General features: G+C 34.8%; 1 long non-coding RNA gene across 2 annotated transcripts; it reads left to right on the top strand.

Annotated features, from left to right (window-relative positions):
- Window positions 1–521: 521 nt before the first annotated feature.
- LOC105765094 (uncharacterized) lies at window positions 522–2,308 on the top strand. 2 transcript variants are annotated; one of them, XR_008192697.1, is made up of 3 exons: window positions 522–763; window positions 860–1,804; window positions 1,886–2,308. It is a non-coding gene; the product is annotated as an uncharacterized LOC105765094 (long non-coding RNA). The 2 variants fall into 2 exon arrangements; XR_008192696.1 differs by having other exon boundaries at window positions 857–1,804.
- The last annotated feature ends 2,038 nt before the right edge of the window (window positions 2,309–4,346 follow it).

Below are 4,346 nucleotides of genomic sequence, written 5' to 3'. Positions count from 1 at the left end.
TTTCTTTTTAAATAGTGTAACTTTAAGATGGATTTAAATTCTATCCTTCTTTTCTCTCCTATAATATTGAAAAAGTTTATAAATTTATTAACTTCAATTTTACCTCAAATTTGTAAATAGGATAAAATTAAATATATTTAACTTCTTTTGTAAAAATTATATTCCACATAAAATAAAATAATTTTAATGGGGAGGATCCATTTATATAGTGTAAAAATTAAAATAGTTTTATACATTTTTGTAACTATTTATATTATCAATATTTTAATAATCAAACCATTAAATTTATCAATATATGCATGTAAATTTTTGAATCGGTCCGATATCTCTATCATATTGATCTAATATACTTTATATATTAATATATATTCAACAGTTGAATTTTTTTTACATAAAATAAATATATAGAAATTTTAAATTTATATCAAAATTTCCATGCATGATCTACGTGAATGGACTATGAAATATAACGGTTGGATTGTTAAAATATTAATCGAAGTGTGATGGTAAAGGCTTCTTACCCGAATCAGGGATAATGAAACATCAGAATTTTCAGTCCTTTGCCAAAACAAAATTGAGTTCTTCGGAATCAAGACAAAAATTTTCCGATCTCAACTCGTGTCCTTCGAAATCATTCATTTTCAAAACCGATCCTTTCTTTATTCACAATGTCTTCTACTGAATTTGGAGCCTCCTTTATCCAGTATTTCGGCCATTCATACCTCTTTTGCTAGTGTGTGCGCTGCAGTATTGGCCGATCTAGGTACAAATCTAAATGTTATCTTTGTGAAATTTGCGCATTTATTCTGGACTGCTTTAATCACATTGCTGATACAAGATCTGTCTTCTCCTGTAGCAGTTACCCCTTTAATTATCGTCAACGCGTCACCTTCCACGCAGATCTCCTTGAAACCTAATTCCTCTCCAAAAGTGACCGCATGCAAGCACGCCCAGGCTTTTGGTAGTTATGGTGTCGAGATGTTTAAGAACGGGTAAATGCATGCAGCCATAATCAATCCATTTTTATTTCTTGCAATTATACCTGCCTTAGAAATGTTAAGACTGTTGAAAGGAGGCATCAAAATTAATTTTGATTATATTCCTATCAGGTGGTTCCCATTTGATTTTTTTAGGCATAGTTCTTGTCATAAAAACGCCTTCAATAAAATCGTTCTCCGATAAGTATGCGTTAATAAAAGAAATCACCTCTTGTTCATTTGGGGTTTGTCCCTCGTGATATATTCTGTTTCTGTTGAACCATATTGCCCAGAAAGAAATCATAAGAGTTCTACATTTTTTGCTTTCATTTTCATAGAAGAAATCCACTAACCAATTTTGCCATTCTTGTTTTCTGTCTGAGGTTGAGTCTTCGATTCTCAGATCTTGCAGGATTTTTCTTGTGAATTTACAATCTCGGAATAGATGTGCCGCAGTTTCCTCATCCTTCTTGCAAACTGGGCAACAAGCATTTCTCACCAAGCCTTTAGTTTCTGAAATTGTAAAGCGTAGGCAAAAGCCCCTTCGAAAGTTTCCACACGTGTATTCAGATTTTAGCTGCTACTTTAATCTTCCACATCTTTGTAAAGAAAGTATGCATTCGAGAATTCTGTGAAGCGGTGTTGTCTTCTTTTTTATGTAAATTTTCTGTAAAAGCCATCTGTAACCGCTTTTGATTGTGTAATTTCCTGATTTATCACCCCGCCATATCAAGATATTCGGCTGGCTTGGACATACTAGTGGAATCATAAGAATCCGATTTATTGTCTCTTCATCGAACAGAATTCTAAGGGATTCAATATTCCAGGTAAATTCTTCCATCTCAATTAAATCATTTACTTTTGTAAAGTTATGTTCATAGTCTGACAATGTACTCGACCCTCCCCAGGTCCTGATAGCCAATTATCATTCCATATATTAATAGAGGCACCATTCCCCAGTTTCCATCCCAATCCTTGTTCCAGTAAGGAGCGGGCATTCCAGATACTTCGCTAGGTAAACGATGTGTAAGCTCCCAGTCTTGCACTTAGAAAATCACCTCTTGGATAATATTTAGCTTTCATTACCTGTGCAAGCAAACTGGTGGGGTTCATAATTAGATTCCATCCTTGTTTGGCTAACAAGGCAACATTAAACTTTGATAAGTCTCTAAACCCCATCCCCCCTTGCGATTTCGTATTACACATGGCTGATCAGCTGCACCAATGAATGCCTTTATTTGTAACTGTATCACGTCACCAGAATATGTTAAACGTGTTTTCTAATTCCCTGCAAAAAGAATTTGATAACATAAAACATTGCATTGCCTAAATTGGAACTGCCTGTAACACCCATTTTATCACAACTTCTTTTCCGCCAATAGATAAAAACCTCACGCTCCAACTCTTTAATTTTTTAATAATTTTTTCTTTGATATTGTTAAAAGCATGCCTTTTGCGTCTCCCCACCATTGCTGGTAATCCCAAATATTTCTCGGGATTATTTGTAATTCAAACGCCAAAGATTCTCTCCACTTTCTCCCTATTGCTAAAACTTGTATTTTTGCTGTAGTAAATTAGCGTTTTATCAAAATTAATAACTTGGCACGATATATTTTCATAATCAGTTACCACGGTTTTTATCGCTCTTGCACCTTCCTCTGTCGCTTCTCCAAACAGTATGCTATCATCCGCAAAAAATAAATGCGTGATTGCCAAACTACTTCTTCCTATCTTGGCTCCTTTAATAAAATCTGCACTTTTTTCCCTTGTGATCAGATTGGAGAAACCTTGTGCACATATAATAAATAGGGGATCCCCCTGTCTTAATCCCTGACTAGGTTTAAATTCTTTTCCTTGTACCCCATTCAAAACCACTGAGTATGTCACTGTCGAAACACACTTCATAATTAAAGTAATCCAACAATCACAGAAGCCCATTTTTTGCATCATTTTTTTAATGAAATTCCATTCAATCCTGTCGTATGCCTTACTCGTATCGATTTTTAAGGTAAATGATTCTGTCGATCCTTCCTTTCTCTTTTTGAACGAATGTAGAATTTCATATGCCACAAAAATATTGTCTGTGATCTATCTTCCTGAAATGAAGGCGCCTTGCTACTCATCAATACATGTATTCAGTACCTTCCTAAATCTATTGACCAATATCTTTGATATTATTTTGTAGAGCACATTACACAAACTGATCCGTCTGAATTGATTCATGTTGCTTGGTGAGTTTGTTTTGGGGATTAAATTAATATTTGTTCTATTAATTTCTTGCAGATCTTTCCTTTTAGCATATCTAAACAATAGTTGCAAATATCGTCCCCTATAATATGCCAAATTTTTTTATTAAAAAAAAAGCAGGAAAGCCATCTTCATGCTTTTAGCGGTGACATTGATTTCACAGCTTCAACAACTTCTTCATTTTGAAAATCCGCCATTAAATCTTCATTCAAAAAATCCGATATGCAAGGTTGACTACTTTCGAATATCCTATCACCTTCGCCTACTGCCTTAGATGTGAAAAGATCTTGAAAAAAAATGAGAAGCAATGTTAATAAGTTCAGATTCTTCATCCACCCATCTCCCATTAACGTCGTTAAGGCCTCTAATTGTGTTTTTCACTTTCGCCCGTTTGCAGCCTTATGAAAAAAAGAAGTAATCTGATCGCCCAATTTAAGCCAATTGACTCTAATTGTGTTTTTTAAATCCGTGATTTGTGCTAAGACTTCATAGGTGGGATCATCTTCGTACAGCTCCTTCAATTTAGAGAATAACCCTTGTTTTCTTCCTTCTCTCCATGCCTTGTTTTTGCTAGCCCATCTACTTAAATTAGTCCCAGGCATAGATAATTTCTCAGGAACGTCTCCCATACAGGCCTTCCAACCCTCAATCACTTGTTCTTCAAAATTTTCATCCAATACCCAATCAGCATTGAATCTGAAATAAAACGGTCTGGCAAGATTTCGTTCTTCAACTTTTCCTGTTGTATTAAGCATAATTGGACAATGATCAGAAAAACTATGTGGCCTATGCTCAATCAAGTATCCTGGAAAATGGTCCCACCATCCAGTATTTGCCACTCCCCTGTTGAGTCTCTCTAATGTTATTACTTGGTAGCCTTCTTCTTTCCCACATAAACCATTGTCCTGAAAAACCTAAATCGCTTAAATCACATTCTCGTAAAATCTCTCTAAAACCCCTCATTTGTCTTTTATCTCATACACGTCCCCCTTTCTTTTTCAAATGAAAACATTATCACATTGAAATATCCCATCATGACCCATGGTGAATCACACTCCTTTTCAAGATGTCTTTTTAAATTTCATGAATCTTTTCTTAATCCTTCCACATGTACTCCATAAA

The sequence above is a fragment of the Gossypium raimondii genome, chromosome 13 (assembly GCF_025698545.1).
Source record: "Gossypium raimondii isolate GPD5lz chromosome 13, ASM2569854v1, whole genome shotgun sequence".
Classification (NCBI taxonomy): Eukaryota; Viridiplantae; Streptophyta; class Magnoliopsida; order Malvales; family Malvaceae; genus Gossypium; species Gossypium raimondii.
The sequence above is the reverse complement of the archived record's forward strand: the minus strand, read 5'-3'. Positions and strand labels throughout refer to the sequence as shown.